Source organism: Leuciscus leuciscus, assembly GCF_965113295.1.
Source record: "Leuciscus leuciscus genome assembly, chromosome: 22".
Classification (NCBI taxonomy): Eukaryota; Metazoa; Chordata; class Actinopteri; order Cypriniformes; family Leuciscidae; genus Leuciscus; species Leuciscus leuciscus.
The window spans coordinates 17,761,205-17,786,119 of record NC_138746.1 but is presented as its reverse complement, the minus strand read 5'-3'; the positions used below and the strand labels follow the sequence as shown (position 1 = coordinate 17,786,119).

At 37.4% G+C, this 24,915-nt stretch overlaps 1 protein-coding gene and 1 long non-coding RNA gene across 3 annotated transcripts in view; one reads left to right on the top strand and one right to left on the bottom strand.

Annotated features, from left to right (window-relative positions):
* Positions 1-24,915, top strand: part of LOC309486030 (uncharacterized protein) — a 177,327-nt gene that overhangs the window by 150,758 nt on the left and 1,654 nt on the right. The window lies entirely within an intron of this gene.
* On the bottom strand, positions 20,048-21,810 carry LOC309487192. The gene is made up of 3 exons (XR_014201794.1): positions 21,677-21,810; positions 21,263-21,389; positions 20,048-20,124 (listed from the first exon to the last, which is right to left on the bottom strand). It is a non-coding gene; the product is annotated as an uncharacterized lncRNA (long non-coding RNA).

Genomic DNA, 24,915 nt, shown 5'->3' with positions numbered 1-24,915 from the left:
CTTCCAGATTGATTTATAAAAGGCATATTAATTTGCATATTAACTGTCGAGTTGATATAATCCCAAATCATAGTCATTCATACACAGTCCCATTTTATATTACACTGTAGGCTATCAGAAAGTTAGTTTATTATATGTAAATATAATTTACAGAAATAAATATTTATGAATAGATATTTAGAGATTCAGTTTTTCTGTGTAGGCTACTTCAAGTATACATATAGCAAAAGCAAATAGTGAAACATGCACCAAATAAATGCACCAAAGAAGCTTCCTAAAATATATTTTTATTTTATTTGTATAGAAAAGGTCCACTGATAAATGTAAAGGATAGTAAAAGTCTTTGGACTTAAATCTGTCATAAAAATTAAAACAAACCTTTATCTGATGATGTTTGGGATGCAGGCTATTGTTGCAAGATAATGTGTACTGAAATAGTGAATCAGTTTTATTACTGAAAGATTTTATTTTATTTATTTCAAGTTATAGTAAAATATAACTTCTTATTTCTTTCATTTGATATTGGGAGAAATATGACCCATATGTGTGTATTAGTCAGATATTCACAAGAAATACAGTTAATAACCAGTAATAGTTATATTAAGACTAGTGAGACAAGTGATAATGATATAATTTACGTTAATACTTATCATATGATATTATGAGCCTATAATATAGGCTACAAGACCTACTATATAGCCTATTACATATAATATATAGGCCTATTAAAATACGTATGAAGTGTCTAAAAATTAATGTTTACTATAATAAAGTACCTGTTTTGGTTGATGTTATAGCGCACACAGTTGTTTCCGCACGGAAATATGATGGTTTGCTCATCAAAATACAACAAATTATTCCTCACTCCTGTCCGCAATCCGAATAATGAGACTGTGCCACTACAGTAGCCATCTTGACAAAATGATTAGCTAACAGTTTGTAGAAAAATACGATTTAAATGAGTTGTCTGGTTTGTTTGACGTTGAAATCTTGTTGAAATCTGTTTAACGCTGCAGTAGAGTGACTGGTCGAGATATGTGTTTAATGCCCGTGCGCTGGCTTCGCCGAGTAACCTTGAAATTGTACATTCGTTGGAAAACAAATATTTCTTAGTTGAGCTCTTAATGAAAAAATATTTATATTTAACAATGTTTTGAACGAAACAAATATTACCTGCAAAATAAAACAAATAATGGTAAAATGAATTGAAACTAAGACAAATGTTTTATTGGATGAGGCACTCACCGCTTGAAAACCTTTTATTAATGTGTACATGCATTCATATAAAGCATGTACAATTTCAATTAAATATTTGAAATGACACAACATTTAGCAAATATGCTACATAAATAGTCAATTTGGTAGCAACTGGGTGGTTGCTGTGGGGAACACGGTGGAGCAAGTGTTCTCTGTGGGATCTTGGCAGGCACAGACACTCCCTTTTGGATATTCTTCTGCCTCTGCTGCTTTGGGATCCTGAGGTTTGCGGAAGACACAAGCACTGGTGCATTTTGCAAATGCTGCCTCAGCAGCTCAGGGTTTTTAGGATTTCTCCTCTTGGAGATCTTGTCTGGCATTGGTGCTCCATGTGAGGAGCATGTGAGCACCTTTGAGGAAGCCACTGGTGCCCTCTGTAGTGACTGGATGGGTGTGGGTCTTTCTAAAGCGGCCTTTTTCAGATGGTGAGTCAAATATTCGGGGATCCTGAGTTTTCCTCTTTTTTGGGACCCTATGGGCACAGGTGCTCCCTTTGGGCACGCAGCAGGCACAGGTGCTCCCTTTGGAGATGCAGCAGGCACAGGTGCTCGCTTTGGAGATGCAGCAGGCACAGGTGCTCGCTTTGGGGACACAACAGGCACAGGTGCTGAGTGCTGAGCTTTCTCCAATGTATCACCGAAGACCAGGGATGAGGTGAGGTCCTCTTTTTTAGCACTGGGAGAGTTCTGCTGCCTCCACTGCTTTGTGGTCTTCAGTTCTCCCTTCTCAGATGCTTCACTGAAGACCAGGGATGAGGTGAGGTCCTCTTTTTTAGCACTGGGAGAGTTCCGCTGCCTCCACTGCTTTGTGGTCTTCAGTTCTCCCTTCTCAGATGCTTCACTGAAGACCAGGGATGAGGTGAGGTCCTCTTTTTTAGCACTGGGAGAGTTCCGCTGCCTCCACTGCTTTGTGGTCTTCAGTTCTCCCTTCTCAGATGCTTCACTGAAGACCGGGGATGAGGTGAGGTCCTCTTTTTTAGCACTGGGAGAGTTCCGCTGCCTCCACTGCTTTGTGGTCTTCAGTTCTCCCTTCTCAGATGCTTCACTGAAGACCAGGGATGAGGTGAGGTCCTCTTTTTTAGCACTGGGAGAGTTCCGCTGCCTCCACTGCTTCGTGGTCTTCAGTTCTCCCTTCTCAGATGCTTCACTGAAGACCAGGGATGAGATGAGGTCCTCTTTTTTAGCACTGGGAGAGTTCTGCTGCCTCCACTGCTTCGTGGTCTTCAGTTTTCCCTCCTCATATTTCCGATCTGAGAAGCCTGAGTGCTGGGAATGAGCCTTCTCAGATGCATCACTGAAGACCAGGGATGTGGGGCATGATGTTTCTCCTTCCTCCACTGTTTCCCACCACTGGTCTGAGATGAGGTCCTCATAGTCAGGATACTCAGATATGGGGTCTGAAACTTCCATTATCGCCCACCACCGCCCCGCAGCAAGGGCCGTATTGAGCTCATCTGACAATTCAGTTGATGAGGACTGCTCTGCACTCTCAAAAATGATGGGCATGGTTGACATACTCGAAAATGAACTAGAAGTGAACAATACTTCTTGCAATTTATATCTGTGAAACACTATGAAAGAAAGAGAAACAGAAGAGATTATTTGAATAATCAATTTTGTATCAATTTCCCTACTAATATGCACAACTCAGATGCACATAATGTAAATGTATATAGTAATTTCACAATCGCCGACTCGCTACAAGAAGAATAAATCCGCTGCACTATTTATACTCACGATCATTATGACGTAACAGTCGACAGTTGACGTCACAGTCGGCCAATTGACGTCACAGTCGGCCACCCGAGTTGACGTCACAGTTGGCCACCCGAGTTGACGTAACAGTCGGCCACACGAGTGACGTCACAGTCGACCACACGAGTTTGTGAGGGATGGAAGACCTAGGCTGTTTCGCTGTATTAAAAGTGAACATGCAATACAAACAAAGACTGACTTAGCTTTTTTAATTCATGATTGTTCATACAAAAACTAGCACTGTTTATTATTTATTTTTAGCATTTGCAGCTGGTGCATAAACGGGAGCAAGTGAAGCTGAGATGCATTTTGTTATTAAGCAAACAGACCACTTTTTTATTTTTATTTTATTTTTTACAGATATTACAATAAAAGCACATTTCTGAAACAGAATATAATTCACAAAAAAAGTTCCTGTAGGCTATCCTTGTTTTTTTCTATGTATGACAATTATTTAAAAAAAGCAACAGATAGGACGAGAAAGAGTGCTGTCCCGAACATCAGCAGGACGTTTTTTTTTTATATATTAAGTCGTAAATATTACATGACTTACATTTTGCTCTATATATCGGCAACGAAAATAGTTCCAAATAAATCTATAAATCGTTGCTCATCTTTGAGAAACAGTTTCCCTGACTGAAAACGTTCCATACGTTTAGCGGCTTTAGATGCTCTCTGAAGCGCAGACAGAGGAGCGAAACATAACGATATCTCTTGTCAAAAAAAAAACTGCTTCTTTCAGCAGGTTATTTTCGCTATGTAATATGTATTGATTGAAAAAATGGAGAATAATAAAATTCGGATTTCAAACGCCACGCCGAGTTTATGAAACTCAAATTAAGATTATATTTACAGTGAATTTAGAGAATCAGTAGGCTATGGGCTGCCGGTGGTGCTTGAGACTATATTTCAAGAGTTCAGATGCAAAAAGCCTCTAAGTGCCATCTGAAATTTTCTTCTAGAATGATCATTTTTATCAAGCTCGTATATTTAAGTTCAGTAATTTCACTTAAATGGCAATGAAAATGAATTGTCATTTAAGTGAAATTACTGAACTTAAATATACGAGATTGATAAAAATGATCATTCTAGAAGAAAATTTCAGATGGCACTTAGAGGCTTTTGCATCTGAACTCTTCATTTGTCATTCTGTGTTTCTGTGAAAAAATACTAACAATAATGAAGCTAAGAATAGGATACGTATACGGGGGAAAGAGGTTGCTAATGCAATGCTAAATAAGATATTATGTAGCCTACAATAACAATTTTATAGAAAGAAATAACATTACGATGTCTAGAAATCAATTTCAATAGTAACGTTACATTGGGTTTAATTTGTCTTTTGATGAGATCTACAAATATATATTGTTAGAACCAAGAATTTCCATGGGAATATATCCATATTAGCCTAATGTGCTAATTAATGTGTGTTGTCATTGACAAATAAATAAATATACAGTTTACATATCTATATATAGAAAGAAAAATATTTCCAAAACAATACACACACACACACTGAAAAAAAGGTTTTCATTCATCCAATAAAAAAAAATGTAGGGTTCACATCTATATTTTACACTGTTAGAAATTACCAGCATTTCACAATAATTAACAGTATTATTTTACAGTAACTTGTTGTAATTAAGTTTCCCTGTAATATCCCAACGAATACCTGTAAAAACTACAGTATCCTTGGATTTTACAGCATTAAACAGTATTATTACAGTGAAATATTGTATTGAAATATGTATTGAAGATTTGGTTACTAAATACCATGAGTTAAAACCAACAAAATATCAAAGTATAATGGTTATAATTTAATGTTGTGTGGACTTTAGCATTATGATGTTTATTAGGCGTTGGGTTTTGGTTACCTTACCTCATGACTAAATGTTGGTGTTTGATGTCAATAAGAAATGTACTGTATACCTGTACTAACAATGTTGTTCTTTTTCCACTAGATGTCAGTACACTATAAAAGTAGTAGAATTTTTTGAAAAACATCTGGAGCAGAATTGATGAGGTGTTCTGCCTTATTAAGTGTTATTAGACTTCCAGATTGATTTATAAAAGGCATATTAATTTGCATATTAACTGTCGAGTTGATATAATCCCAAATCATAGTCATTCATACACAGTCCCATTTTATATTACACTGTAGGCTATCAGAAAGTTAGTTTATTATATGTAAATATAATTTACTGAAATAAATATTTATGAATAGATATTTAGAGATTCAGTTTTTCTGTGTAGGCTACTTCAAGTATACATATAGCAAAAGCAAATAGTGAAACATGCACCAAATAAATGCACCAAAGAAGCTTCCTAAAATATATTTTTATTTTATTTGTATAGAAAAGGTCCACTGATAAATGTAAAGGATAGTAAAAGTCTTTGGACTTAAATCTGTCATAAAAATTAAAACAAACCTTTATCTGATGATGTTTGGGATGCAGGCTATTGTTGCAAGATAATGTGTACTGAAATAGTGAATCAGTTTTATTACTGAAAGATTTATTTTATTTATTTCAAGTTATAGTAAAATATAACTTCTTATTTCTTTAATTTGATATTGGGAGAAATATGACCCATATGTGTGTATTAGTCAGATATTCACAAGAAATACAGTTAATAACCAGTAATAGTTATATTAAGACTAGTGAGACAAGTGATAATGATATAATTTACGTTAATACTTATCATATGATATTATGAGCCTATAATATAGGCTACAAGACCTACTATATAGCCTATTACATATACAGTTTTTGCCCGTTGCTTGAACACATTTTGCAAAACTTCGCTCATTGTGCCAAAACTCTACACACAAGTAAACATGACACAACACTGGGAAATATACCATTCACATCTGTGTCAAATTGAAACTCTACTATCAAAACCTAAACTCTGCTATCAAAACCTAACATTCCTTTGTCAAACTGTAACTCTGATGACAAAATGACACATACTTGCATCATATGCATACACTTTCAGATCAGGGGGAACACACTAGTCTACTTTATATAAAACACTGCAGTCTTTGATTTTCACTGTTTATTCAGAAGGCATATTTTCAGGAGGCACATTTTCAAACAACCAAAAAGCAAATAGGCCTACTCAATACTGTACATTGCAGCACTGTACATTGCAGTAACATGAATTCAGATAAAGCAAAAAAAAATTATATTTGAAAAAAATTTAAAAAACACAATACTGTAAACACAGAAAATCATGGCAATTGTGCATACGTAGGCTCATGGATCCCGCCGTCTGCTGGGGTCTGGCCACAGGACCTCATCGACATCGCAAGCAATGTCTTCTCCCGCTAGGCACCGGGGAAAATATCCCCTTGCATGTCGAAACCATCCATGGATTGCTGTCACCTGAATGTCTCCACAGGCCTGTTCCATTGCCTGCAGAAGAGGCATGTGGGCATGTGGTTGGCGGTCATATACGCGCCATCTCCAAGCCGAAAAAAATTCCTATATAGGGTTTAAAAATGGTGAGTAAGGGGGCAAGTATACCACTTCAAATTGATTGTGGTTGGTGAACCAGGCCTGGACCAGAGCAGCCGATGGAAACTGACATTATCCCATACCACTACAAACCTGGGCTGATCTGGTCTGTACAACTATATTAGGGAGAGCATCTAGAAATGTGAGTATATGTTGGCTATTGTATGGACCTAGTTTTGCATGATGATGCAGAAGCCATCGAAGGTTTACGGCAGCACACAATGTGATATTTCCCCCGCGCTGCCCCGGGACGTGCACAATTGCCCTTTGGCCAATTACATTATGACCCCGTCGTCTTGTTTTGCTCAGGTCGAATCCAGCTTCATCAATGAAAATGAATTCATGAGGCTGTGCAGCTCCATCCATGGCCAAGATTCTCTGTAACAAAAAAAACTAACTTTTTGTAGCTGGCTGATTGGTGTTCAGTTTTGCAAGTATGTGCCTTCAGGTGTGTATTTGAGTGTTTGCAATAACCTGATGTGTTTTGTATTTTGGATACATGTGTTTTCCAAATGGCACCCTGAGATTTCATTTTTGAACGAAGTGTCTTATGTATGAATTAGAGTGTAGTATGCAGGACCAAGTGTGTTGCATAAAGGAGTAAGTGTGTTGCAGAACTGCAACTAGAGTGCAAAGCAGCGCTTTTGTTTAAGGTATGGGTACATGTGTTTGAGGTATGGTAACAAAAGCTTCAAGTTGTGTTACTTTAGTCTAAGCATGGGTCTATAGTGTTCAAGCAACGGGCAAAAACTGTAATATATAGGCCTACACTGTTAAATGTTTCTGTTACAGTTTTTTTGGATTGCTTAAGCACAATTTTCAAAACAGGGCCCGTGTTTTCAAAACACTACACACAATTAGCACAACCACACACCCAATTAGCAAAACACTACAGATCCTTTGCATAATTAAACACTCTTGTAAAAACTATACACTTCTGTTTAAAAACCACACTTTGTTACCATATGAAACACACACGTTTCACATTACTATACTCTGTTTGCACGAGTTACACTCTGCTGTGATAAACCTAAAACACTTTTAGCACTTCTACTTCCCTATGATTAGAGTAGGCTACCATCAACAAAGTACAAATATAATGTAAATTCACCAAACACTACACAAGACCAATGTTGCAGACTGAAGAAACTCATTTATTTCTCAACACGCCCAAAATGTTGACATGGAGATTCATAATACTGTAACAAAATGTCACTTTACGTATTGTACTGTAAGTTTACTGTAAAAAAAATAAAAATAAAACTAGACATTGTCTCTTCGCCTAGCTGGATCTGGCCAGAGAATTTCATCAACATCGCAGGCAATGTTGTCATTAGCAAGACACCTTGGAAAGAAACGTCTTGAATGACGAATCCATCCTTGCATTGCTGCTACCTCCATCTGGTCACAGGCCTCCTCCATGGCTTGGATGAGGGGTACCTCAGCCTGGAGACGGAGATCATATACCTTCCACCGCCATGCCGAGAAAAACTCTTCTATAGGGTTGAGGAATGGAGAGTATGGTGGAAGATATAGGACGGTGAAATGTGGATGTTGCTGAAACCAGTTCTGAACCAGAGCAGAGCGGTGGAAAGACACATTGTCCCAGACAACAATGTATTGCATATGATCGATTTGATTTGCTGCTGTTATGTTGTGCAATTGGTCCAAGAATGTAAGTATGAGTGCTGTGTTGTAAGGGCCCATTTGGGCATGGCGGTGGAGGACCCCATTCTGTGTAATGGCTGCACAGAGTGTTATATTACCCCCACGTTGCCCTGGGACATTGACTATAGCCCTGTGGCCAATGATGTTTCTTCCCCTCCTTCGTGTTCTCGTCAGATTGAACCCAGCCTCATCTACGTAAATGAACTCATGCTGGATCTCTTCTCCATCCATTCGTAAAACTCTCTGAAGAACAGTGTCAGGCAATATTGTGTAGTTCAGTGTAGATCTAGTATACATATTACAGTACAGTAAAAGATTATGAGACAGTATGCAAGATCACACTGCTAAAGTGAATACATACCTCTGCATAATCATGCCGCAGTCGTTTCACCCTTTCAGAATTGCGCTCGAAAGGCACTCGATAAATTTGCTTCATTTGAATATGGTTTTTTTTTAGGATGCGTGCCAGTGTTGATGTTGAGACCTGATGGATATCGTTGAAAGTGGCGTGGTTATTGACAATGTTAGCTTGGAGCTGATTGAGTGTTATAGCATTGTTGGCCAAAACCATGTTTACTATCTCCCTCTCTTGCTGCTCTGTGAACATAGGAGGCCTTCCCCCTTGTCGTTCCTGACCCTCAATCCTATGTAGAAAAAAAAAAACAGTATACAATAGTACAGTAATTTCACAGGAAAAGGTAACAGAAGTGCTGAGTGCATAGAATACAGTACAAATACCTATTTTCCAGTCGAAATGTTCTTATCACACTTGCCACTGTGTATCGGCTTAGATTTGGCTGTACTCGCAGTCCAGCCTCCCTCAGCGTCAGGCCGTGGTTGACAACGTGGTCAACCAGTGTTGCGCGGATCTCATTTGTCAGATTCGGTCCTCTTTGAGCACCTTCTTGTCTTCCTCTTCCTCTTCCTCTTCCTCTTCCTCTTCCTCTTCCTCTACCTCCAGCATGGCCTCCATCTCTTCCTCTGTTGATTCCTCCTCTGTTGATTCCTCCTCCTCCTCCTCCTCCTCCTCCTCCTCCTCCTCCTCCTCCTCCTCCTCCTCCTCCTCCTCCTCGTCCTCGTCCTCGTCCTCCTCGTCTTACTCTTTCTCTGACTCTTTCCATTGTGCTTGAAGACTGATGAACTCACCTGCTGCTTTTTATAGTGCTTATACACCTGATTGGTGTGTCTACAATTAAGCAAACAAGTGTTTGCACACCTGATGACTGTGTTGAACCAATTGGTTGGACGGTGCGGTAATTTGACAGTCAGTGCTTTGGTATTGCAAGGAAGTGACTTCATGATAGATTTTTGTGTGTAATGTATGTTAAGTGTGTTTAGTGTTTTGCAAATCACTGTGTGTAGAGTTTTGCAACAAGTGTGAGGTTGACAATGTGCTTATAGTTGTGCAAATATGGGCTGATGTTTTGCTTCTTGAGTGTAAGGTTTTGCTAATAGTGTACTACTTTTAATTTTAGTGTGTAAGCAATCCAAAAAAACTGTAATTTACACCCAAATTTCAACATGATTAACCTGTTATTTTTAATAACTGCGCCTTACTGTTAATTTTAGGAAATATATGTTAAATAACACCTCATTTTTGTTATTTAACACCTCATTGTTAAATAACACCTCATTTTTGTTATTTAACCGCAAAATCGAAAATTCAAGCAAAGATGTCGGATAGAGTAAGATGGTCTGGTATGTTTGGAGATAAATGCCGATATGCAATTTTATGCTTATTAGCCTATAAAAAAAGTTATTATTTATCAGTGGAGAAGTTAGCAATTTCATTTCGTTTTTTTTTTTAAGTTGCTAAACAACGACTGATTCAATCAATAGTCGAGTCGTGCAATCCATTACTAACAAACTAAATATTGTATGCATTTACTGAATGAAGATTAGACAAATGAAACACCTGATTTCTCTACTGCAAATGTTATAAAGAATAATCTTGCATCGCCTATTCCACAGAAATAAGTTTGCGGTGTTTTATGTGCATGCGCAAATGTGTTTGTTATCGTGGGTGTAATAGCCTTTTATTACCCTATTTAATACCTACACTCCGGATTTTACGCGAGACATTTAGTTGAGGAACTGCGCTCCCGGTGTGTGTGTGTGTGTGTGTGTGTGTGTGTGTGTGTGTGTGTGTGTGTGTGTGTGTGTGTGTGTGTGTGTGTGTGTGTGTGTGTGTGTGTGTGTGTGTGTGTGTGTGTGTGTGTGTGTGTGTGTGTGTGTGTGTGTGTGTGTGTGTGTGTGTGTGTGTGTGTGTGTGTGTGTGTGTGTGTGAGTGTGTGACACCAGAAGCTGCTGTGTGCAGAGCCGGATTAACGCAAAGGCAAACTAGGCACGTGCCTAGGGCCCGATTGGCGGGATGGGGCCCAGACAGAGGGACAAAAAAAAAAAAAAAAAAAAAAATGTCCAATGTCCTATCTACAATTTATTTCAATATTTATTAATTAACTAAAAATAGTTACGATGTTTATCTTAACCATAGACTGTTACATTACTGCAGTTAAACCAATGAATGTGTCCGTTACAAAGCGGGTGCCGGCTTCTGAAAGTATATGTAACGAACGCATCCATCAGGTGCTGCGAGGCAAAAGCCTAATAAGCACACAAAGAAGCACAGCTCATAATGCAGGTGTGTGAGTTGTCGTCATCTATTTTGGAGTGATTGCAATGTATTCTAAATATAAACTTGTACTGTAGATCAGCGTCATTTCTGGAAAAATCATTCACCGCTTTATTACGAGTTTAAAAGAGCGCGAGCGTCATTAACGTGCCCAGACGCGACGCTTTGAATTTGCGCGTACAATGAATAACATCGCGTCGGGAGCTGACTAGTAAAAAAGCTACAAAATTAAAAGACAAGACGTCTGTATTACGTCAAGCCAACACACTACAATATTTTTAAATGTTTCAAATAAAGGATCTCATATCTATGGGTCTATCTTCTAAATTCTGCTGATGATTAGATTATACCCTGACATTACGCCAATAATATCAGTTTATATATTTTTTTCTGCTCAGTAGCGATCGTGTCTTTCTCTTCCACTTGATTTGTGTATAGCATATTTAAGGTAGCAATGCAATATAAAAGCACTTATGCTCATCTACTGAAGTGGGATTCTGGAACTGTGAATAAATTGAATAAAACAGCAAAATAACAACAACAACAATAACATCTTCATTAAACAAAAAAGAGATTACCTTAGATAAAGTTTGATTACATACAGTACCGGTAAAAGTCTGGACCCATTACTATTTTTAATGTTTTTGAAAGAAGTTTATTATTATGCTCTACAAGCCTGCATTTATTTGATCAAAAATACAGAAAAAAAACAGGAATATTCAGCAAGGATGTGTTAAATATATAAAAAGAGATAGTGAAGACTTTTTTAAAACAACTTTTTAATAACCAAAAATCCTGAAAAAAAGTATCACAGGTTATAAAATAAATATTAAAGGAGAAGTTCACTTTTAAAATGAAAATTCTGTCATCATTTACTCACCCTCATGTTGTTTCAAACCTGTATAAATTTCTTTCTTCTGCTGAACACAAAGGAAGATATTTAGAAGAATGTCAGTAACCAGACAGTTTTTGGGTCCCATTGACTTCCATAGTATATTTTTTTCCTACTATGGAAGTCAATGGGACCCAAAAACTGTCTGGTTACTGACATTCTTCTAAATATCTTCCTTTGTGTTCAGCAGAAGAAAGAAATTTATACAGATTTGAAACAACATGAGGGTGAGTATATGATGACAGAATTTTAAAAGTGAACTTCTCCTTTAAGCACCATTTCTAACATTTGATAATAAATCTGAATATTATAAAGTTTTCTGAAGGATCATGTGACACTAAATTCAGCTTTGCATCACAGAAATATAAAGTATAGTAAAATAGAAAACCATTATTTTAAATTTTAATAATATTTCACTATATTATTTTTCTGTATTTTTGATCAAATAAATCCAGGCTTAATGAGCATAAGAGACTTCTTTCAAAAACATTAAAAATAGTAATGTGTCCAAACTTATGTACTGTGTAAGTAAAAATATACTGCTTTTAAAATTAAATGTTGTATAAATAAAAAGGTTAGGAATCATATTTGTTTCAAGTGTTTTTTTATTGGGGGTGGGGGGCCTCCAACATGAATTTTGCCTAGGGCCTCCTAATGTCTAGAACCGGCCCTGGCTGTGTGCTCTTCCTAATTAAGTATTATTCCAAGTATAATTTCTACAAACTGAGCTCATAACTCATAGGACTAATTAATAACAAGTGTATTTTTTTTTAAAACATACCTAATGTAACTTTTCGTATGCAAAAAAAAAATCTTTTTTTCGTTCATGGAGATAGCATGGACAATGTGCCATGTTTTAGTGGAAGATTGCTGCCATCTACTGGAAAGCAAACACATTTAAAATTAAAATAACATGACATTTCAAGGACAGCCACTAGATGGCTGCAGCGCATCACTCACTGGCTCGTTTGCCATTTCCATTGTTTCCATCATATTGTAGGTATTCATCTTTTCACAAGTTTTCATTTAGATTTGTGTTTAGACATTATAAAATCATTATTATAACAATAAAAAAATCTTTAGTCAAAGTATCTGAAGTATCATTGTTTTTTACAATACAGTCAAACCTGAACATGGTGTTGTGTGTGTGTAGGCCTATATGTGTGTGTTTTTGTATTCGTTCTGCATTGTGGATGTTTTATGGTGTAACCCCTTCATTTCTGTGTCTGCTCCGCATTGTAGCTGATTTATTTTTGGGACAAAATATGTAACAGAGAGCAATAGTACATCTTAAAATATAGAGTTCATGACAAATGAAAACAACGTAAAGAAAGTATTTTAGTTGTTAGAAAATACTACCAGAGCTTTGATGGACAAACATTATATGCATAAAACAGTGGGAATAAATAATACCTTGAAAGAAATTAGCAAATCTCAGAGAAACATCAAACAATTAAGCATGTAACAATAATAACTTAAAAAGTGCTGTCTTATAATTTACAGTGTTAAAAGGCTTGGTTTTAAATTGTATTACATATGATAAAATCTGTTAAATGTAATTTGTAGATTAATGTATTCGGTTAATTACTTAAAGCATCATGATCCAGTTAATTTTGAATTATTTGTTTAACACTTATTTTAATTTGAACCACTGCAGAAACTCTCCTCAGATCACAATTCATGAATTGCTATTCTTGTATTACAGGCCTTAAATTGAAATATGAATAGGAACTGTACTGTTAACATTATAGGCTAGAATACACTAAATTACTGGTTATAAAAAAAAATGTTAATAGTTTACTTTGGATTAGAAATGCAATCCAACTGTTACTCTCAAACCCTGATAATTTTGTGAGGTATTCAGTATCCTACAAGTTCAACTGATTCAATTATCTTTTTTTATCTCATTCTATTTGTGTGAACTGAGTACTCAACGCTTACAGTCATACTGTTACATTTCTATCTATTTTCACAATAATTTATTCAGGTGTCTCTCTCTCTCTCTCTCTCACACACACACACACACACACACACACACACACACACACACACACACACACACAGAGAGAGAGAGAGAGAGAGAGAGAGAGAGAGAGAGAGAGAGAGAGACAAAGGTTAGACATGTTATCATGGTCATGTATATTATGTTATTTTTGATGCTCATACAGTAATTATAGCCTAGAGTAAAAAAAAAACATTTAGCCTACATTTTAAGTTTAGAGATACTGAACTATTTTCATTTATCGAAGGGACATATAGGACCTCACCTACAGTACAAAAAAAAATAAAAATCATACGTTGCTCTAGACTAGAGTCTATAGAAATAATACATAAAACACCAAACTCCATGTCAGCATATTGTAGCCTATGGCTTGCGATCTCTCAAGTGTCGTACATTAGAAGCGAAGCATCGCAGCAGCACTAATTGTGTTCCCAGCAACATATTTCTGCATCAAATGTCAGCGAGTGGTGCAAAAGCTTATTAAAGTGGGATTTGAGTGTGCCGTACGGACTCTTATTCTGGCTGTACTGAAGACGAAGCGGCTTGACCAATCAGATGAAAGGGCCGTTTCAGCTCCGCCCACATGTGCGAACGAAATATCAAAGCCATAAACCAATTTGTAAACAACAAACGAAAAATTTGAAATCGAGCCGAAATCTATTAAACTAAAACTAAACTAAACTAAGTTATTAAACTAAACGAATAAACGATCCGTATTTTCATTTCTCGTTATTCCATTCCAAATGAAATGATCAGATGATACACGGACCATTAAGAATATATTAAAGGTCCCGTTTTATGCCCCTTTTCACAAGATGTAAAATAAGTCTCTGATGTCCCCAGAGTGTGTATGTGAAGTTTGAGCTCAAAATACCCAACAGATCATTTTTTACAGCATGTTTAAATTGACATTTTTTGGGGCTCAGAAAAACGAGCTGTTTCAGTGTGTGCCCTTTAAATGCAAATGAGCTGCTGCTGGACGACACAGGGGGCGGAGCTTCATGAGCTCGCGCTCAGTCTGTCAGGAAAAATTCATCTCACGGAATGATGATAATATCAGAAACTCTCAGTAACGGCGTTCATTTCGAGTCGGACAATAATGCCTACAGAGTCAGAGTGCTGTATAGAGATGAAACAGGTATGGTTTAGTAGTTTAATTACGGTTATTATAACGTATTTGTCATCTGCTTGTAGGCTATGTATCCATTATTTATTAATAGCCTACAAGTCTGCTGTCTGAATGATGATCAAACATGTACTGATGAGTTTAATAAAGTTTATTGTACATCACACAAAAGATAAAGCGTCAGTTTTACTTCAGAAAATCACGGTAAGAGCTGAGTAAACACAGTAGCCTAAGTTATAAGAAGTGCGCAAGTAGCCAGTAGAGTTGAGGGAGCATTCCTGTGGGCGGAGGTTAGTCAAGAAACGGTTCTAGTGACATCATTAAAGAAGGAAGTAGAGGGATGTAGTCCAATCGAGCCGTTTTTTGTAGTCAACTTCTGTTAAATAAAATATCTCGCTTGGCATTGAACTTTGAGCTTTATAATTTTACAGATATTATTTATGCTCTAACAGCAACATTACACACTAACTAAAGTTTGAAACATGGGATCACGCAGAACGGGACCTTTAAACCAAAAACTTTCAAAGGATGTTAATTAAAACAACCACAGAAGGCAACAAGTTGATCAATTCTGTAGAATTTAAATTTTACTTTACCGAATTATCCATTTGTTTTCTGACAGGGAACACATGGAACGAATCACCGCTCCACATTTTGATTGACAGCCGTCACAACCTTCTAGTGACCGTGTTTACTCCTTTCTTTTCAACCATTGGATAGGATTTAGAAAACGGCTGTTGTATTTGTACTTCTGATGAAGCGCTGTTAAATGTAGGGGGAAAACTACGCCGCAAAAAGAATAAATAAAATGCTTTCTTAAAAAGGCAAAATAACGCATGCACGTTTTGTATATGATAATTAAAAACCAACAGACTGATGAAAATGCGGGACATTTTCTCAATATACGACATGCGGGACAAGGGGTGGAAATGCTGTGCGGTGCAACGCAAAGCGGGACGCGTGGTCATGCACCAGAAACGTTCAAATACGTCTAAAATATTACAATATTTTTCGGTCTTAAGCCCTGGTTCAAATGTTTACCTCATTGCCTTGCCTTGAATAAGACATTTCTCCTAAACAATATTAAGCGTAAAAAATTACGCTGATTAACTGCAGGTTTACTTACCATATGCAGTGAAAAACGATTTAACAAGGCGTAATTTACTGTAAAACTGATTCTGGTGTCTTATTTTGCATTGCATGTTGTTTAGTTAATGTTTAGTGCATGATTTCAGTGGTATGTCTTCTACTCTGATGGGTTTAGGGTTTGTGTGTGGGATTCTGTCTACTGTATGTGTTTATTAGCTCATGGAAAGATATTACTCAGTATGTCATCTTCAATATAAAGTAGAGATCTGTCTTCGGGATCTCTGGAATGTTTTATTTTAATGTTTTGTTTTATGTTTAGTTTAAGGTTTATTTAAGGTTTATTTATAAAAAGGAGCAAGGAAAGTCTTGAGCTGAGACTCAGGGTGAGGGTACAGCGTCATTGCAGGGAGTCTTCAGGATCCTCTGAACCTGCTTTGTGCTTCTTGTGTTGAAAGAGAGATAAAGTAGACAAAAACAGGAGAAATTATACACAGTAGCAGTATATAACACAGTTGTTGTATTTAATATGATTCCCCATTTAGCCTATATGATTTATGTTTTGAAACTGCTTGCCTTTTTTAAACTTGAAGAAGGAGATCTTGTACTTCTAAAAGACAATCAGAGCCCTCGTAACAAGTGGCCTATGGCTCTTGTGTCCCAAGTATTTAAAGCACTGATGGGAGAGTACGCAAGGTTCAGTTGAAAGTTACAAAAAATGGATCTGGAAAGGAAGTAAAGTATCTCAGACCAATTACAGAGGTTGTTCTTCTGTTCCCTAAGGAAAATTAAGACTTAAATGAGACATCCTTAGGATGTCTGGCGGGGAGTGTTCTGCTTCTAGTTTAAATGTCACTCAACAATGTATTGTTTTGTATAGTTGTTTTAGTTATGGCGCCCCCTGTGGGAAATATAAGTGATTCAACTATTGAATGAGCTTGACCAGCAAAGTTAATCACAATTATTCACAACATCTACTTATTTTTCAAAAAATCTAACAATATAGGCTGAATGTGTTGTGGCATTTCACTGAATGACATGCGTTTGTTACTCAGGTACACCCAAAAAGGGTCAAATTTGACAAGCTATAATAAATTATCTGGGGGTATTTTGAGCTGAAATGTCACAGACACATTCTGGGGACACCATAGATTTATATTACATCTTGTGAAAAGGGGCATAATATGTCACCTTTAAAGTAGACTTTACTTTTGTAAATTTTATTTGATGCTGTAGACTTGGAATTAAGCCTTTTCCCCGTTATTATTTGATTCACGGGACTGGACACCAGTTATCTTGGCAAGAAAAATCTTTATTCTTATATGTCAGGAGAGAAACTCTGAGAAGATGTTATATTCATGCCAGGTCTATGCGTTTCCGTGTTTCTCTGCCGTAGTACAGTAAGATTGAGCTTAAATAAAAAATATTGCAAGAATTAGATGCTTTGTTTCCAGACAAGACTTAGAGAAACTTGTGCATGCTTTCATCACCAGCAGGGTGGATTATTGTAATGGACTCCTCACTGGCCTTCCCAAAAAGGCCATAAGACAGTTGCAGCTCATACAGAACGCTGCCGCTAGTATTCTGAGCAGAACCAGGAAATATGAACATATCACACCAGTCCTCAGGTCTTTACACTGGCTCCCAGTTAGATTTAGGATTGATTTTAAAGTATTATTACTGGTATATAAATCATTCAATGGCCTAGGACCTCAATATATTACTGATTTGCTCACTGAATATTAGGGATGGGAACGACACGGGATTTGGGAAATCGACTGTCGAGGCCCATGTGTCGACTTTTTGTCGGATTGTCGGCCTTTTTTTTCCTTTTTTTTTAAAGAGCAGCAGCAATGCGGAGGGTGGAACATATTCTACATCGTTGTACTAGTTTATTCTAGTCTCAAAAACATGGCTCTAGTGTCAAATTTTGACCATTGAAGCGGTAATAATAAAAACGAGATTGAGAGTAGGCTAATTTAAAATGTTTATTCAACAGCCTTACAAACACATAAGACGTAGGCTACTTTTTGCCGTTCGGAATTTACAGAAATAAAACGGCCTGTCCATTAGTTAATTAGCTCTGTGCATGATGTAGCCTAAACAAGATAGTTTTCCGAATGAAAAAAATAACACTCTATATTATCATTATATAACATTAACATGCTTATCAAACGTGAAAATAAGCAACAATTAAAATTGAAAACAGCGTGCCCATTTTTTTTTTAACCACAGAAAAGGAGGCAGCATAATACAATCAACTCAACATAACAAATCAGCAGTGAAAATAAAATATACACCAATAGGTATCTTACCATTTAGGCCTAATTTTTGTTTAAGAACAGAAGCATATCCACATGTTTGGGTAGAAGGCGACTGCGGAGTCTACTCACGACCAGTCCCGCGGCTGAAAACACTCTTTCCGCTGGCATCCCTGACGTGTCTGTGTGGAACGCATAATCTTTGCCGCACAATTTGCACCTCACTATCTTAGCATTAATTTAGCTAAAACTCCCCCACACCTTGCTCCTGTTATTTGCCGCTGCCGCCATGTAGACTCTGTCGCCTGACACACACACACACACACAGGGTCAAGTGGCGATCCCATTTAGAAAAAAATGGATTGTTTTATTTAAAATGGTTTATTTCATTATGGGAAAAGTGGCGCTTTATGATGTGTATTTGAATAGGAAATGTAATAAATTAAAAGCCCAAAAAAAATAAAAATGCAATTTGGAAATCCCACAAGCCCCGCCCCCTCGACATGTCGACACTCTATTTTTTTTGTCGAGTGGAGCATGTGTCGAATGTCGGTCGTTTTGTCGAGAAAAAGTCCCATCCCTACTGAATATAAACCCAACAGATCACTCAGATCATATCAGCTAGAAATATACCAAGGGTTCACTCTAAACATGGCGAGTCTGCTTTTAGCTATTATGCCAGCCGCAGCTGGAACCAGCTTCCAGAAGAGATCAGATGTGCTCCTACAGTGGTCACATTCAAATCCAGACTCAAAACACTTCTGTTTAGCTATGCATTTACTGAATGAGCACTGTGCCGCTGTTCGTCCGACTGTTTGTTTTGCTTTCAAAAGTAAGCTCAATGATCAAACTATAGGCAAGGTGACAGAGAGGGTTTTAATTATGGTCAGCAGGGCATTTAGCCCGTAACTGTAAATGCCCACTCAGAAGGTGTAAAAGAAAGTGATAATGTGAAAGTGACGTGTATTAATGTGGGTTTGAAAGTAGAACAGTATTTAAATGATGATATTAAAGTTTTCGTCTGAGAAAGAATGTGAACGTGCGAGTAAATGAGGGAGAAAAGAAAGTTAAAGGAAAGTTGATAGATGGAAGTCGTAAGAAGATTGAAGGTTAAAAGAAGGTTGAAAGATTTAAGTCTTAAGGGAATCCTTTTGAAGGAAAGATCTATAATAATATTCTTTATTACTTCAAAGTACTGCATTTTATTTTATTTTTCTAAACTGTTTTAATTATTCTTATTTCTTTTTATTATTTTAATTTCTTCTATGTAAAGCACTTTGAGTTGCCATTGTGTATGAAATGTGCTATATAAATAAACTTGCCTTGCCTATCTTACCTTGTGAGTATCCTGGCAAGAGTATTGTCTAGAGAAAGTTCTGATTCTGTATTTGCTGTTGGTTTATCGTCTAGTTATCTGTCAAGTCTTAGTTTAGTTTAGTCACTCCTTGTCCTGTCCATGTTTTGCCCCCTTGTGGGATTTGTTTTCCCTGTTTTTTGTCCATAAATAAACTGTGTGTCAAGCATCATGTCTGCGCTTGGGTTCATCCTCAAATTCATGACAGAAACAAGGGTGTGATCATCAGATTTAAAGTTGGAGTAATTTGTGCTGTTTTCCAGTTAGTAGGAAAGATAGAAAGTCTGATACAAAAATACAAAACTACAGTTGTTTAATCATGTATAAATTTTCACAGGCGTCGCGTCGTCTCTTCCCAGGCGTCGCGTCTTCTCTTCCCAGGCGTCGCATCTTCTCTTCCCAGGCGTCGCGTCTTCTCTTCCCAGGCGTCGCGTCGTCTCTTCCCAGGCGTCGCGTCGTCTCTTCCCAGGCGTCGAGTCGTCTCTTCCCAGGTGTCGCGTCGTCTCTTCCCGGGCGTCGCGTCGTCTCTTCCCAGGCGTCGAGTCGTCTCTTCACAGGCGTCGCGTCGTCTCTTCAACTGTAGAATAAAAGGTAAGTATTATGTGAATGCTTGGCTAAAGAGATGTGTCTTTAATCTAGTTTTAAACTGGGACAGCGAGTCTGAGCCTCGAACAATATCAGGAAGGCCATTCCAGAGTTTAGGAGCTAAATGTGAAAATGGAGCTGCGTGTTTTGCCAATTCTTGTTGGATCCTTAATTAATTGATACAGTCCGAGTTTCATTACAATAGCTTTTAAAGATTTTGATGAGCTATCATTCCAGTCAAGGTTGATATCGCCCAGAATTACAAGCTCCTTTGATGTAACAGATTTAATTATGTCAGAAAGGTGAGATAGATAAGAACTTTCACTGACATTAGGGGATTTGTAGGTGACAATAATGGTAATTGCATGTTGAGGTGTAAAATGTACGATCAGTTTTAAGGTTTCAGTTTCGGTTTCAAACTTTGATATTAAAGTTTCTCCGCCGCCGGTCTTGCTAATGCGGTCTTTACGATACAATTCATAAAAGAATCTGGAATATTAGGAGTTAACCATGATTCAGAGATTGCCATTACATGTGCTTTCGACTGCGCAAGCAAGATTTTAAATTCGTCTAGTTTGGGAACAAGGCTTCGGGTGTTTAAATGGCAAATCTTAAAGCCTCTGGTGCTACCGAGTTGACTTAAATTAGTTGGACTTTTTCTTGGATGAGGTCTTCTTCTTTGTACTTTAACTGTTTTGACTAAAGGACTAGAAGAAGATACTTCAGAGGGTAAGATCGGAAAAAATGGGGGAGTAAAGATAATCGGGGTTGGAAGTCTAGAATGGGGAAAATATTTGCGAGTTATCGGTAAAAACATACGCTGTGGTTGCGGTACAGCGGTAAGAAATCTGGTATAGTTTGCAAATGCATATAGTCCCCACAAATGCAATATGCCTAAAGTTGTCAAAAAAGTATTTGAGTCAGGCCCGGGATTTAGCTCAACATTTCCAATAAACAGGAGAATAGTTATTAAAAGTCTTGATGCACTTAAAACGTATTTAGACTTATTTTAATTTTCATCAGAGTCATTTGCTTTAACATCAGTTACCCACCGGTGAAAAATAATAGTTCGGATGGAGAAAGACAATGGCTGATGAGAAGCTGGTTGGCCAGAGTTTTTAAACACAAACCTCTTGTCAGAGCATTGTAGGTTGCTAACCGGCGAACTAGTCCGTGGTGCAGAAAACTCCGCTGACGGCCGGGTACGTGGTAGTCGGACACACCCGCGCAGAGCAGCCGCCTGTGAGCTGTGATTTCCTATCCAATACAAAGAAAGATGATATGAACAAGTCACTCATGAATGATTTTTTAGAGCTAGAACAGAATTGAAATCTGCTTGGTTCACTGATTCTGTTATTCTCCTGTTTACTACAGTGAAGCCGCTTTAAAACAATCTGTATAGGATCAAGCGCTATATAAATGAAGGTGACTTGACTATAACAAGAACATTACAATGAACACACATTTGAAAATCTCACTACAAATAATCCAGAATTTAAGACAAAAGATAATAATCCTTCTCTGCCTGTTACACTTCCTCACACCTGAAACTGATGGGAGTGAATCTCCTGAACTTCTCCAATCTACTGTAGACCATTACTAATCCATTGATGTTGTAACATCTGCTCTAACGTCGGGCGTTTAGATGGATCCCGCGCTAGACACTGGCTAATCAGATCCCTGCATTCTATACAATACGGAGAGAGCTGGTTAGTCATGACCATGTGACCTGGCATTTTTGAAAACAGCATCTAAAACATGATTAATATACTGTAAAATGTTCCTTATCGTTAGTTTAAAAGTGAAGTATGTCGTTTCTGCGACACTAGTGGCAGCGAGTGGAATAAATGACAAAATAAAGCATATTTTCAAAAATATATATATTTTTTACATATATTACATATTTTCTTGCAAAGGCCCCTTCTTCCGTGCATCGCGTCTTCCCCGACTCAAACATCACAAACGCAGCTCTTACTGGTTCATGTGAAGGCATGTTTCAGGTCCAACATATTAGTAATAATTTCAGCTGTGTTGCGCTTGTCTTTATGAAAATGTGCCTTTCCGCATCACAATGCTCTGTTCACTTTGACGTGTTCATGAGCTGTTTAATCTTTGAAAGAATAAATGCAGTGAATTTTGGCTTTCACTTCTGTCACTAAAGCGGCATTTCTTTTCCCACGGCTCTCGCGCCAAACTCTCGCTATACGTTGAGCTATATATAAAACATCTTACATACTTCACCTTTAACTGTTTCTGTACAAAGCCTTTGCTTTATGTGTGTGTTTATCTATGTTATCAATATTATTCACTCACCTTTGGATAATTCGGGGTTCTTAAATGTAACTTTGGCTCGTGTGATTTCCGTTCTATCGTGAAAAGGAGAACATCCGTTCACCATCTGGTACAGCAACACTCCTAGAGACCAGACATTTGCAGGGACGGCGTGGAATCGAGGCTCTGTCAAGACTTCAGGTGGGCAGTAATCCGTAACTCCTGGAAGAAAGACACACATTGTTGAGCTTTTTTTTTTTAAAGCATCAAATAATTAGTAAGTCACTACATTCAGGTTTCCACACTCCCAGAATGCTCACCAATGTATATTTTGCTGTTGTAGCCATCGCTACTAAACAGCTGACCGCAGCCAAAGTCTATCAGCTTGAGCTGTAGCGGGGTTTTCTTCAACAGGAAATTCTGCGCATGAATGTCATTATGGAAAACGCCACGATGGATGCAGTGTTGCACTGCCAGCACAGCCTGTCTCATGATGACCCATGCTGTTGCTTCAGACAAATGATGAAAACGAGTGATGAGGTCCAGCAAGTTCTCGTAGGGTTTGGGATACTCCATAACCAGAGTGAAACCTCTAGGATCTTCAAACCACTCGTATAGCTGTATGACGAAGGGGCTTATGGGTTCTTGCCTCATCATCATCAGCAGCGCCACTTCTGTAACGAGAGGTTTGGGATTCCCAGGCTAGAGAGAAGTAGCAGATGGAAGGTTAGCTGGGTAAAAATCTGAAGAAAACTAATTTTATCTGACCCATAGAAGCCTATGGATGAGTGAGCCAGCTCTCAGATTTCATCACAAATATCTTAATTTGTGTTCCGAAGATGAACGAAAGTCTTACGGGGTTGGAACAACATGAGGGTGAGTGATTACTGACAGAATTTTCAATTTTGGGTGAACTAACCCTTTAATATGTAGTGGAAAAAACACCCAATCTGGCAACACCAGCCACCAGTGTCTACTGACTCTCTTGTTCGATCTCGTTCATCAAAATGAACAAATCTTTTTTCGAGTCATTTCATTCATTTAATGGGCTTTAAATGTTATACTATTAACTGGCAAATTCCCAGAACACATCCACCTACGCAATCTTGATCATATTCTGAATTAAGAAATCATTATAATGCAGTCAAAAATCGTTTACAGGGAACATAAATAATTACTTTACCTTCCGAGTCTTTCGTTCATTTGTCACGTGACAAACGCAATGAATGGATCGTTCATGAACGACTCATCACTTACGTTACAAATCAAAACGAAAAGCAGCAAGGAGGCGTCGTATGATCATTTAAAGTTTTATGACAAGGTCGGTGAGGATGGGAAAAATCTGACGCATAGCTTAAGTGTTAAAACTGATAAAATAATTGTCTGTGGTTCTATATGGGCAGTGGCAATCATTTTGAAAAATTATAGCCTATCTCGCAGCAACATGGAAAAAAAGAACTATGAACTAGTTCATTTTTGGAACTGTGAACTCAGAGTAAAATTTTGAGTATGAACTATGAACTGAACTAGTTCATTTTAAAATTGTGAACTGAACTTTGAACTAGTTCATGTAGAAAGTGAACTTTCCCAACACTGCCTACAGGTGTATTAACTACAGTAATCTGCACTTAAACAACTCAATACACATTCAGATTTTGGCCAACTTACAATATTAAGATAACGATCGTTGTCTATCTTGCGTATCCGCTTGATGGCAACCTGCAAAACAAAAACCCAGTTTCAGTAACATTAACAGTATTCAAGCGCCTGACCTTGCACTAAGTATTAAACCATCTGTACATTGTTTTAAATGTGTTTTGCAAGAGCAAAATGTTTGTACAATTAAGTAAGATTGACCTTTTTGCCATCAAATCTGCGTGTTCCCAGGAACACCTTGCCAAATCCTCCAGATCCAATCATCTCTCCCACGTTATAGAGAGACTCAAAGAACTCTGAAAAACAAACAGAAAAATATGAGACAATTATTAGCTTGCTAGATCCATTGTTTGTTTTGTTTGTTTTAAATATCAGTGCTGGTCGAGAAAATAATATTATAATGGGGGAAATAATTTTAATATTCTCTAAAAACAAGCCTTACTTTGAGTGGAAAACAAGATAATACTGTTTAAAATAATAGAAGAATAAGAAATAATGATATGAAAAGAATTGAAAAGAAAAAACAATTGAAAACAACTATTAGACACACACATGTCAAATTAAGCAATGATATAATGACATAACTTACATTTTACTGTTAAATTCTTATCTGTAATGTTACAAATCTAAAGTAATGGGATTTTTCACACTATCCCCCTGACTTCTGCTTAATGCCTGCATAAATGTCCCAACATCTTATTTCAATTCACAATATTAATAATTATAGTCATTTTATTTCACAATTATCTCGATTACGAGGGCAGAGCCTGGTGATTCCGTGTCAACGATAAAGTTATTTTTCTTATTTTATCTGATCTTTTATTAAAAAGAAAACATACATTCCCAGGCTTCATTT